This window comes from Rhinatrema bivittatum, chromosome 4 (assembly GCF_901001135.1).
Source record: "Rhinatrema bivittatum chromosome 4, aRhiBiv1.1, whole genome shotgun sequence".
Taxonomy (NCBI): domain Eukaryota; kingdom Metazoa; phylum Chordata; class Amphibia; order Gymnophiona; family Rhinatrematidae; genus Rhinatrema; species Rhinatrema bivittatum.
In genome coordinates this window covers 50,280,529-50,294,247 of record NC_042618.1, presented here as the reverse complement: position 1 = coordinate 50,294,247, position 13,719 = coordinate 50,280,529, and the positions used below count along the sequence as shown (strand labels likewise).

At 42.6% G+C, this 13,719-nt stretch overlaps 1 long non-coding RNA gene across 1 annotated transcript in view; it reads right to left on the bottom strand.

Moving 5' to 3' along the window:
* Positions 1–4,277: 4,277 nt before the first annotated feature.
* The window catches only part of LOC115089305, a 52,621-nt gene continuing 43,179 nt past the window's right edge, over positions 4,278–13,719 (bottom strand). The window contains exons 2-3 of the long non-coding RNA XR_003856058.1: positions 6,448–6,542; positions 4,278–4,716 (exon numbers count right to left, since the gene is read on the bottom strand). This is a non-coding gene — a long non-coding RNA (uncharacterized LOC115089305). The remainder of the gene's footprint in view (positions 4,717–6,447; positions 6,543–13,719) is intronic.

Genomic DNA, 13,719 nt, shown 5'->3' with positions numbered 1-13,719 from the left:
GCTAGGAAGATGTTAACATCTTCTCCAGTTTCCCATGTAGACAAACAGACTTGATACTTTATTTTTTGGGAGTTAAATCACATTATGGTTCTTTTCTTCTCATATATGTTCCTTTTATTTTTTTTCTTTCTTTCTTTCTTTGTTTCCCCTGTCACTTAGTTTTCCTTTGTTAGAATGGTTTTGTGTCTGTTATTTGTTATTAGTTATTCTTTTTTCCCTTTGATATAGTTTTCTTGATGTAGGATTGTGTTACAAAGTATTGTTTCTGTGCTTTGTGTTTATAAATGCTCAATAAAGAAATAGTTACCATAAAAAAAGCTACAACTACCTTGGCCTTTTTAGCCACTGGCAGTATCCAGACCACTGAAGGAGACACTACCGGCATAACTCAGTCACTTCTCATTGCTGAAGAATGAATGACTGTATATCCACTTCCTCTTACAAGACAGCAGGGAGAGGAAACTATGCGGGGCTTCTGCCAGTGATTGGTGCTATAGATTGACACGTGGATTTAAGGTCTCCAACAAAGCATGAAAGAGCATATAGAAACAGAAAAGGTTTCCACTCAGTGAATATGCAGATAGTTTGTAATGCCAGGGGCATAATCAGTCACAGGCATCCTAGCCAAGTATCCCGGATCCTGTCTGTCAGGATGTATTTATTCTTGCACAGTCTGGACTGGCAGATGGCCTGGCTCCTAGGTAAGTCACAGCTCCCTAAATTACTTTCTTGCAAGGTTAATGTATGACTTGGCTTTGCATTGTCTGAGTTGTGACCCTGGGAATAATGCAGAAGATCCTGGACATTCATCTTTCTCCTTGGCACTTAGCTCCAAGAACTTCTTTTCCCTTGTGCAGTACTTGGGTCAGGCACCTAATCTCCTCTCACCTATGCAGGAGCTTCCTGCTGTATATAGAATACCCCATAATACCAACAGACTTGCATTATACAGGGGACCCTGCTTTCAGCCAATTTACTTTACATCATTCTTGTCTCCATAAAGATTAGCAGCTATATTTTACCTCTCTTTATCTCCACTGCACAGGTGACAGGGGCTACCCACAAAAAACCTGGCTGTTCACCCCCCTGAGAAATCCACAGATTCCAGAAGAAAGGTACAATAGGTCTCACAAATGCACCAGATCTGTCATAGAGCAAACTTTTGGTATTTTGAAAACATACATCTGATGTCTGTGTAAGCTGCAAGTATTTCAAAATACTACTGCATGCATAGTTACCAGGACTTCTAGAAGATTTCCAGCCAAGCCCTTGTTGTTGGATTTGCACTGGCTCCCAATGAATATGCATTGCAAATTTAAAATTTTGCTGCTTGCTTTTAAGACATTGCAGGGAAAAGTGAAATGGCATGAAGCAAATAGAGATTTACGCTCTCGAAGAAATATCTTCTTGAGCTCCCCGGTATTAAAGCATTTCAGCAACAGGGTTGTGCGCCCTGTCCGCGCTCAGCCCACGCATGGGCCTGCTCACCTCTCCAACTCCTCTGCAGGTCCCGGGTCGGCCTATCCAGCAGCAGCCGCAAGCTCCTCCAGGCCTCGGCGTCCCGCGGCGGCGGTTGCCGGGCCTTCCTCAGTGCACCAGGCCTCACGGCGGGGCTCGGCGTCCTCCATGGCATCGGCCCCGCCCTTAGGCGCACGCGTGCGTGGACTGCCCGTTCCCTTATAGGGCCAGGGGCGGGTCCAAGCTCCGTGGCGTGCCCTGACTGAACGCAGTACAAGAGGAAGTGCCTGCCTGCACTTCCTTGCCTTGGCAATCAGGTCGACACCGTGTGTGTACTAGTTTGCCTCCGTGTCTCATCACCTGTTCCCGTCCTGTTTCAGCGTCCTCCTCTTCCAGCATCTGTCTGTTCCTGCGTTCCCCCAGGTAGTACCTCTTGGACTGACTCTCTGGTACTGACCTCTGCCTGTTCTTGGCCACGTTGATCGCTGCCCAGATACTGACCTCTGCCTGCCTCCTTGCCCTTGTCTGATCTCTGGAACCTGACCCCTGCTTTGACTGACTACTCTCGGACTGATCCTTGGAACTTGACCTCTGCTATTACTGACCACAACTCTTTGATTCTGGCCCTGCTCCTAGCCTTGTCATCGCAGACACTGTACTGGCCTTCCTTGATCCCTCAGGTCTCCAGTCTAGACATCGACTGCGCACCCTTGATCCTGGTAGGCACACCTCCATACTTCCTATCTGGGAGACCCTGCGAGGCCCTCCTAAGTCCAAGTGGCCCAGATCCTCAAGGGCTCCACCCGGGGGGGACTGCGGGCTTCCAGTGGTGAAGCTCCAGCTAGCCTCTGTCTCCTCCTGTGCTCCGCCTCCTGGTGGCAGGTGCTTCCTGGGTCCAACCAGGGAGCCACCCTACACTGCTCCAGAACAAGGGTCCACCTCCAAGCCCAACAAACAGTGCCTATCAAACAGGTCCTTCTCAGTAAGTGTTCCCAATATGTGGAATAAACTCCCTCTAGATCTGAAAGAGGAAAAGGAATTATTGAGGTTTCGCAAGAAACTAAAAACCTGGCTTATGACAGTGGTTTATAAGAAATAAACATTGTGATGTACGAAGATTGTGATACACTGATATATAGCAGTTGTAAGAACTAAAAACCTGGCTTCTAACATTGGCTTATATCAACCAGATGTTGTGATTTAAACTTATTTGTATTTGTTTTACTATTTTATGATTGTTATAGTTTATGATGATTGTTATAGTTTATGATTTTGTTGTAAATCACTTTGGAAGATTTGATCAGGAAAGCAATTTAATAAATTATTCTAAATAAAAGACGGCAGGAGTTTTACTATATATCCCAGACAAGGTCTGACACATTTTTGTGGCCTGCTGTATTCTCCATAATAAAGCTATATAACGAGCACCAGGAGAATGGAGATCATGCTGAATCTGATGCTGACTCAGAGCCTGAATACCAGACATACAAAATTAGGCACCTGCTGCTGGCCATTATCTAAGATAAATTTTGATTGAGGAACATTTCTAGGTAAATATTTACTCAATATTCACAGTGTAAAGGTACACAGACAGGAACGGTGCTCTGAATGTAAATGATTCCCTCCTGCTATTCCACATATGGGTCTTAGTGTGTTAAAGCTACTTATTTTAATCACCAGCAGGCTGTTAAGTTTAGAAAAAATTATCCTAGGCTGATTTCTTGCCCTTGCTGCCAGTCTCTGGAAGCAGGTAGGAATTTAACCGACTAATTACTGAAAATGGGCAGCTATCTCTTTTTTAATGAGATGATGGCCAGATAAATTTGCATCATAGCCAGATAAGTTTTATCTTTTTAGAAACTGAAATTGCTATTCCAGTTTATACTGTTACAGAACTTTTAGCCAATTAAGCCAATTAGCTGGCTATTTTTATATCTTATCCAGATGAGTATATAGAATGGATATATTTAGAATTTTTTATAGCTGGTCAGTTGGTTAAGACCAAAAGGACCATAAGCTCCTTCCTGAAGTTTCTGTGATAGGGTAGGCACCAACCTTAATATACCTGTGAGAATGTAGCTTTGCCTTATGTGCTATACTTGGCATGTGAAATAGCACTATTGCATTAGTGTACATTAATCTTGATATACTACTGCATTGATGATAATCAAAATCCTAAGATGCACTGAGAAGCCTATTTGGATGACCATGGCAAGAACGTTTGCATTGCACGATCATGCACTTGCCAAGAGAGATAATGGTTTGGATGTAGTTTAGTTATGTTCAACAATTCCAGGTATTTTTTAACCATCCAGACTTTGGACCTATCCCAACCAGATCTTTATATTCTCTGTGCTGTTGCCACCCTCAATTTTCTGATTGATTTAGGTTTGTAGTAGTTCTTGATATCTGGTAGGTAGACCTTGCCCATTATTTCTTTAGAAGTCTCACCCCTTCAATAGGCTTTTCCAGTGCCAGGAGACTACAGGACACTACTGCGAGTAAAGTATGTACCAGAGAAGTACAGATGTGGTATAAACCTGACCTGTTAAGTGGTGTACTTTTTAAATAAGGTCCTGATGCTTTGTTCTCCCCATTTCTAGATATGCTGTTCAGCTCATCTGCTTGTGGACTCTACAGCTCTCTCATGATGATCGTCTATTACTTCTTAAGTCTTGCCCAAAATTTCCAGAGTAGTGAAATAACTGATGACCGATGGACAACTGCATCGGTGCTTAATGTATGTGTGAAAAAGCGTTGCTGTATTTCTATATGATGTAATGGAACAGGTAAATAAAGACTCAAGACAAGATATACAGTTAAGTAGGATAAACATTTTTATTTAACTATAATAATATTACATTTTAACACGTATATAACAAAAGAGCTTTTCTAAACAAGGCCTTACGAAGGCCTACATTATATCATGGCTGAGTTATGGTCCGTAACTCTGCCCTCATTGCCTGTATCTCATGGGTCAAGTCTCTATCTCTAGCCCTCCAGCCTGCACCAGCCTTATTTGCATCTGGCACACATGCTGCAAGTCCCTCAGGGCCATCTACACCATTTCCTTTAGGCTTCACTACTGTGGTCTCTGGGTTTGCTGGTCTGGGGCTGGAGGCCGCAATTCACCAGAGTGGGGACGGTCCTCCTCCTGTTGTAGTTCCCCATTGCCACTTTCCATGTTTTCCTGAAGTCTCTCCTCTTGGCCTTCCTCTGGTAATGTGGCCAGAGCAGCAGCCTCAGAGACAGTACTTTCTGAAAGAGGGAGCAAAATTATAATTGACAAAGTAAATCTTGAACATTAAACACCATTTAGGCTCAGATCTTTTAATCTGCCCATACTAGATTGATTAGCTAAAGTAATCAGATCCCTCCATGTGTGCCTAGTCTAAGGCTAGTCTGGGATGTCAAGTCACTGTTTATCAGTACGTGCTTGATTAAACTGTGTGTGCGCACATACAAGAAAGTTCTTGAGGCTGTAGTACACAATGTTTCTTTCACAGGCAAGGCTAACATTGTGAGCATTAGTTGGTCAGATTACAGCAAAATCAGATATTATCCCTGACCCCTATAGTTATATGAACTAACACATATGTGATGCATTATGTAAAAGTTTTAAAATGTTAGGTGGATGTTTTAATGCAGCTGCTACTTTTCTTATCAAAGCTAGTGACACAGAGAGGGGAAGACTGAGAGGGCTAATTCTGTGAAAGCAGAAGGAAGCTATGGAGCTTGGCTTGCTAATATGCGGGGGAAGATGCTGGATGACCACAGACTGTGATAAAGATGGTACTTAAGGTTCTCTACAAATCTGTGGTAAAAACCAAAGGCTTTATATGGTTGTAACCAGTTAGAACTTTGTTGCCCTGTTAGATTACACGTATACATTCTCATGTGATCGTAGATGTTCAGATTCACAAGTATTTTCTTTCCTAAGTAATTAAGACAGTTTCAAGATATATGTGTGTGTGTGTGTCTCAAAGTTTAGTAAAGGAGAATGACTGATATACTTTTCCAGCAAACTAGCATTCTCATCCTCTCCTTTTCTCCCACATGTTTCACAAGAGTCCCTGGAGGCCCCCTGGGTTCATCTGGTGGTGGGGAGGGGGAAAGATTAACTTCCTGGGCTCCTGGTGCAGCCATGGATACAGTCATCCAAATCACAGTCACCCCGCTCTTCCAGATTGCTGGTCAGTGGTACTCTCTGGTGGGAAGTGTGTCCACTGGGGATTCAGGTAGCAAATAACCCTGAAGTCCAAGAATGGTGTTCAAAGAAAATTTACTTTGAAAATAATCCGGGCCAGCATGGAAAAAAATAGGAACAGCATCAGAAAAATCATAATCAAAAAAGCAATAGTGTCTTTGCCCATGGTAAATCCCCTAGTTCTTCTCCCAACTGAATCAGTATTCAACTCTAGAATTCCTGCCCCTTGGAGGATAGGATAACCTCTCTTATGTTCCAGCATGAAACAAGGGCTGAAAAATTGACAATCTGCTTGTTCAAAAAAGAGTTCTTCCAACCACAGCCAACTCCAAAAGTCTCTGCAAAAATCTCAAAGTCTCAAAAGCTCCACAGTCTCCAACCTCACAAAGGTAAAAGATCCAGAACCCAGCCCTTCAATATACCAGGGGTTTGCCTTTCTCTCAGAAAACTGGTTCAAAATCCAAAACTTCGAAAACTGTTCAATCTTCCAACACTCTACTCTGAAAAGTTTCCACTCTCCGTAAGCACCATCTACCAGGGAAGCAGACAGACCCCTCTGGATCAATCCTCTTGGAGAGAGAGGCAATGACCAACAACACTGCAAGCTCCTCACCCTTCTCCTCCTGAGCATGCTCAAGAAGCAATTTATACCTCTGAGCCATTGCCAACAAAAAGGTGGGAACATAACGGGGGAGGACCCCAAAGATACATAAATCTTTAGATGCTGAAACAGGGCAAATATATTAGTGGTAGGCAAGACCTGGCTACAGGTACATACTCACAGGCCAACTGAAACATGTGAACACTTAGTTCCCTCCTCTGTATCTGCTGAAATTTGGTCTTTAGCTCTTCAAAGTCCCTGAGGTAAGAGTCTTGCCTGGAAAAAACAGAATGGTATAGAAACATTTTCAAATAGGCCATCAACATTAGACACTGAAAACTATTCCCAAATACCTACCTACAGAAACTTTGTTTAGTTAAGTTAAATGTTAGGCTGGATATTCCGTTATTCTATTAACAGATCAATGCTGTTTACATGTACAATGAACTTCCACGTTGTTCTCCTCCTCCATACAGCTGATGAATCTTCCCCCCTTTACATTAACTTTGGTCAAGATGAACATTATCAAGTTGTACGGTCTCCTGGACTGTTACTACCTCAGAAGGCAGGAAGGCTTTGTATTTCTACATGCACATAAAATCATATTTTCTACCCTCATCTACCACTACCTCTGATCTTCAGGTCAAGCTTCAGCTCTAGCACACTCCAGAGGCTTATGCTCATCTGCAAGTCGGAGCTGTGTCATGTGAATGTCAAAAGTGCACCTCAGTATCCATGTACCACAGGATACACTTATGATCACAGATACACACAGCAGGCCAGGCCATAACAGCACTGTGATTATTACTCCTAGCCCCATCAGAACATTTGTACCTTATGTTGATGCCACAACTGATAACATGAGAGCCATTCTCAACCACATTTCCAATTGGCAAACCCATTGGGGTGCAGACTAACTGGTTGTAAGCCCTGTGGTACAGTTTCCTTATAACTAATATTTTGTCTTTCCACACAGTTTAATACAAGTACCCTTGGATGCATTTGATCCTTATCTATTGAAGGCCCTTGTTATTTATCACCAAGCATCTGTCCTTGACATCATGCTCCCTCTGCTGGACCTGGAGGATATAGTGTTTCTTCCAGAGGAAGCATCAGCTTCAATAAGAGCTCATTTTCCTCCTGCTGAAAATGTAGTTTGCAACTGCAGGCAGCCATTTTGGAATATGAAGACAAATCCAGTAGACTACATGCTTTCCGACCAGGCTTGTACTCCTGATACCACATTTATCTGGCTATGTGGTGATATTCAGTACTTAGAAGGATCTCTGAGTTAGGTGAGTCTCAAAAGGTAAAGAGGAGGAATATGTAGAGACTGATGAGGAACAAGCAAAATTGCTTTACAAATATTTCTGTTTGGTGTTCACTGTGGAAGGGCCTGAGCAGGACCACATAGAACAAACACAAATAAGGCTGGAAGTAAAGTAAAGATCAATCGATTCTTGGAACAGTGTTTTCATGAGCTAACTAAAGGAGATAAGGTGATGGGGCTGGATGGAATACACCTGAGGATACTAAGGGAACTTAGAGATGTTCTGGCAGTGTTGATGGCTGATCTTTTCAATGCTTTAGATTCAGGAGAAGTTCTGGTGGATTGGAGATGTGTGGATGTCGTTCCTGTTCATAAAAGTGGAATTAAGGAGAAGGCTAGGAACTACAGACCAGTTAAGTTGACCTCTGTGGTGAGTGAATTAATGGAATTACTGCTAAAACAGAGGAAAGTGCAGTTTTTGGAATCCAATGGATTGTAAGATCTGAGGCAGTATGGTTTTACCAGAAGTAAATCTTGTTAGATGAATCTGATCAATTTCTTTGATCGGGTAACCAGAGAGTTCACCCAGAGAGTTGGATCAAGGGAGAGTACTAGATGTAGCATATTTTGGATTTCAGTAAAATCTGCATAAGAGACTATTAAATAAACTGAATAGAGATGTGCATTCGTTTTTCCTGAATTAGGCAATTTCAATGGTTTGGGGGAACCGAAAAAGGAATGGAATTTTCCCAAAATTTCAGAAAAATTATTTTTCCGGGTTAGTGCGCGCTAACTCCCATTAGTGCATGCTAACTCCTGTTAGTGCACGCTAACTGTGACCCGTTAGTATGCACTATCGGGAGTTAGCATGCACTAACCCGAAAATTGGGGCCACCCCCAAAAAAACCCTGAACCGCAGGAAAAACAAAATTTCCCAGAGGGGGCTTTGAAATGAAGCCCAAAATGATTAAAATAAACAATGCACATCTCTAAAATTGAATACCCTTGGTATGGGTCCCAGAGTGACTGACTGGGTTAGAAACTGACTGAGTGGGAGGTGATAAAGGGTAGTGGTAAATGGAGTTTTCTCTGAGGAGGGGGGTGTTACTAGCAGTGTGCCTCAGGGATCGGTCCTTGGACTGGTTCTTTACAACATTTTCGTGAGTGTCATAGCAGAAGCATTGTCAGGAAAGGTTTGTCTTTTTGCTGATGATACCAAAATTTGTAACAGGGTGGACAGCCAGGAAGTTGTGGAAAACATGAGGAGGGATCTAGAAATGCTCAAGGAATGGTCTACGATCTGGCAGGTAAGACTTAATGCTAAAAAATGCAGAGTAATATATTTAGGATGTAAAAACCCAAGGGTACAGTATTGGAGGTGAAAGTCCAAGCACAAAGGAAAAATGTGATCTGGAGGTGATTGTATCTGATGATCTTAAGGTGCCCAAACAGGTGGATAAAGCTACAGCAAAAGTCAGAAAGAAGCTTGGCTGCATAGGGAGAGGAATAGTCAGCAGAAAAATGGAAGTGATATTGCCCCTGTATAGGTCCCTGGTGAGACCTCATTTGTAATACTGTGACAATTCTGGAGACCGCACCTTTAAAAGGATGGAGTTGGCCCAGAAGGTGCTATAAAATGATCAGTGGTTTTAGTTCTGAAGCATAAGGGGATAGATGTAAGGGTCTAAACATGTACACCCTAGAGGAAAGGTGAGCTAGAAGAGATGTGATAGAGACATTTCAATATCTCAAAGGTTTCCATATACAGGAGGGAGCCTCTACCAACAGAAAGGAGGCTCTAAAATGAGGGGGTCATGAGATGAGGGTGAAAGGGGGAAGGAAAAATCTTAGAGTGGTGGATGCACGGAACGGCCTCCCAGTAGAGGTGATAAAAACAAAAACAGTATCTGAATTCAAGAAACATGGGAAAAATACCAGGGATCTCTAAGAAAGTGATGGGAATTATAAAGCTAAATTAATTGAACGGATGGGTAGATTAGATGGACCATATAGTCCTTTTCTGTCATGTTTCTATGTGATGATATTTGGTATATAGACGGATACCTGAGTTGTCTGGCTAAATGGTGATACCTGAATTATTCAGCTAAGTGGCAATATTCTGATAGAAAGTTAGCCTTATATAAATCTGGCTATAGCCAGATATTTAAATTTATCTGGATATTTTTTATATTTGAAAATTCTAGCTCTTTTTATCCAGTTAAAGTTAGTTGGTTAAGTAAACACTAGCCTGTTTACTCCTAATTTTTATAAAGTTAAAATAATATATTATTTAAATTGCATATATATATGCAAAATTGTGCAAATTTGCTATATTATTGCCACAAAAGTTTAAAAAATCTGCCAAAGAATTTGCTAACCTTGACACAGAATCATAAGAAACCTCTAGTCTGCCTCAGGAAACTGGGAGATCTGAGTATAATCCTCAAAGTGGCAAATAACATAAAAATCCAGGTGTTTGCAAAGTGATTTTTGTGGGTCTTTAGCTGACCCATGTCTATGCCTTAATAATTTCAGCAGTAGAGTTGAGAACTATGAGGAAAGAATTGAGTTCCTGACATATACCTGACCCTGAAATGACTCAGCAATTAAGATTGAGTAAAAAGTAAATTGCACCTAATTAAAGGGTTTCTTACACAAGCTACATGTTTGGGAGAAGATTGTTGAAATGCTCATTTAAATATTGTTTCATTCACCAGGAACATATAAATAAAAACATCCCCTTTTTACTAAGTGATGCAATGAGAATTCCTAGTTTAAAATTAATATTATCTTGAATGCCAGCTCAATCGAAGTTTAGATATATAAACTAGCAATTACAGGAAGCGGATAAGCCATTACACATTTAAAAGAAAATGCCAAATAGTGTGTCCTTTAATAAGATGTACATTGAAACAAAATTAACTGTTTGGAAGAAAAGAATAAAGCACCGTTATATAAGACTGGTCTTTTGTCTATCCTTTCTGGCACTCAGTAGAAATATGACACTGTCCCGTTCTATTATACTTTAGTACTTGTGTAAAATTAGATACCTATAGAATAACATTGTGTAACCCTTTTTCCAATGGGTCACCTTCTCTACCTTGGGGAGCCTTAGAGCTAACTCCTTCAAAGTGAGGAACAGTACCTACTACCTCCTGGGCCGTGTGCTGGGGGCAGGATACCCTGCAGGACCAAACTGGGCCGGACATACTCTCACTATCAATCAAAAATTCAAATGTCCACTCCAAACGTGTGCTCTAAACAAAAGACAGATTTATTGTAAAAGTTTTTCAGTAGTCCCAAATTAAACAAGGCAGAAGCAGAAAAAAACAAAAAGACTCATACACTGCTCACATAAAACCAAAGAAACTCACAGTTCTCTTAATAAATCCACTCTTTGGCCTACCTAAACCCATTCAGTCTCTAAACACTCTATTTTGGTATTCATAAATATCCCAATCAGCTCAAAGAAGATTCACCCATAATGAAATCCTCCAGGCCCTATGGCAAGGCCCAGATAGGCACAGTTTGTCTGCTGGTCCTGTACATTCCCACCACAGTTTTAAAAAAAAGTTTTCTTCTTAAATACAGTACATCTTCCCAATTCTCAGACACACAGGGGTAGATTTTAAGAGAAGCCGCTCAGGGTACATTTGTGCGCGCTACCTGGCGCGCACAAATGTACACCCGATTTTATAACGTGTGTGCGCTACCGCGCGCAGGTTATAAATTCTGAGGTTGGCACATGCAAGGGGGTGCACACTTGTGCACTTTGTGCGTGCCAAGCCCTAGGGGAGCCCCGATGGCTTTCCCTGTTCCCTTCGAGGCCACTCTGAAATCAGAGCGGCCTCAGAGGGAACTTTCCTTCCGCTCCCCTCCCTTCCCCTATCTAACCCACCCCCCAGCCCTACCTAAATCCCCCCCCCCCCACCTTTGTTTCAGGAGTTACGCGCCACAAGGCCACAATCCAGCAGCAAGAGGGTGACCTTCCAATCTTCTGCATCAAATATCATTTGTATGATTTTTTATCCACTGCTGAGAGGTTGTATGTGTGCACCCAGTGCAAAGAGCTTCTGGTTCTCAGAGAACAAGTCCAATCTCTGGAGGCTAGAGTGGCAAACCTGGATGAGATGAGGCAGACAGAGAGGTTTATAGATGCGTCCTTCAGGGACATAGTAGCCAAGTCCCAACACCAGTCTGGCATCCCTAATACTGCCTTGCAGGAGGAAGGTCTCCTGATCAGTGACCATCAACCTGGTGCAGCAGTAAGTAATTCTGCAGCAATGACCTGCTCTCCAGGTGATGTAGTGTCCTTTTGCACCAAGGATGTGTCTTCCAGGGCTATTGCCCAGGAAGGAAGGGTTAGGTCAACTGTCATAGTTGATGATTTGATTATTAGGAATGTAGATAGCTGGGTGGCTGGCGGGCACAAGGATTACCTGGTAACATGCCTACCTGGTGCGAAGATGGTGGACCTCATGTATCACCTAGATAAGATTTTAGATAGTGCTTGGGAGGAGCAGGCTGTTGTGGTACATGTGGGCACCAACGACATAGGAAAATGTGGGAGGGAGGTTCTGGAATCCAAATTTAGGCTCTTAGGTAAAAAGTTGAAAATCAGAACTTTCAGGGTAATATTCTCTGGAATGCTTTTCCGAAGGGATAGGTTTCAACTTAACCCGGGTAGAACCAGGTTGCTGGCGCTAACCTTTAAAAAGTAGATAGAACAGCTTTTAAATTAGAACAAACAGGAAAGCTGACAGTCGCTAGGCAGTGCATGGTTCAGAGGGAGGTATTTTCCTAATGAAGCAGGAGAGTTAGGCCATCCCACAGAGAGGTTCCAATAAAAGCAAAAGTAGTCCATGTGCCTATTAATAAAGAATCACCTGAGCTAAAAGATTCTAAATAATCCCTATCAACTGAAAAGCAGGTTGTTAATATAAACAAAAACACACTTTGAAATGTCTGTATGCCAATACCAGAAGTCTAAGAAGTAAGACAAGAGAGTTAGAGTAAATAGCAGTGAATGATGATATAGACTTTATTGGCATGTCAGAGACATGGTGGAAGGAGGATAACCAATGGGATAGTGCCATACCAGATACAAATTATATAGCAATGATAGGGAGGAGCCATTTTGGTGTGTGTGTGTGTGTGTGTGTGTGGGGTACTGTATGTCTGAGATGGCATAGAGTCCAATAGGATAAGGATCCTGCAAGAGACTAAAGGGTGAATTTTTAAAGGGCCACACGCTTATGCGTGTGGCCACGGCACGCATTTTCAAAAGGGCCCGGCAATGCACGTAAGTTCCAATACGTGCACAAGTGCCAGGCCCCGAAAAAAGGGCGAGCGGGGGGGCGGGGCGGGGCATGATCTAGCAGGGCGGGACGGAGACCAGCCAGTACAGTGGCCATTAGCCGCTGTTCTGGGGAAGCGCGCACCAGCAGCCAGCTGGCACATGGAAGTTGCTTCTGCTCCAACAGAGCAGTAGGTAAAAATACAAACAAAAATGGGGATAGTTAGGGTTAGGTTAGGAGTCAGGGTAGATGGGGAAGAGGTAGGAAGAGGTAGGAAGAGGTAGGAAGAGTAGGGTTAATGGGAGCAGACTGGGAAGGAACTTGGGAAGGCTCGAAATTTATTGTCCCGGCTGGCCTATGTCCCACCTTGCCCCTCCCCACTCAGACCATGCCCCCCCCGGCCCACCCCTTCTTCAGGGCTAGGCACTTGTGCGCGTTTTAGGACTTACACTTGTGGACGGGTCCTTTTGAAAATGCGCAGGACCTGGCCATATGCATAAATCCCAATTTTTACACACGTGACTCTTTAAAAATTTGCCCTTACATAAATTCTTTGCTTTGGTGTTTACTGAGGAGAATGTAGAGGAGATACCCATTCCAGACATGGTTTTCAAGGGTGACAATTCAGATGAACTGATCTAAATTACGGAGAACCTAGAAGTAGTAGTACGCAGAGTGACAAACTGAAGAGTAGCAAATCACCTGGACCAGATGGTATATATCCCAGGGTTCTGAAAAAGCTCAAAAATGAAATTTCGGACCTATTACAATAATTTGTAACTTATCAATAAAATCATCTGTTGTACCTGAAGACTGGGAGGTGGCCAATGTAACCCCAATATATAAAAAGGGCTTCAGAGTTGATCCAGGAAACTATAGACCGGTG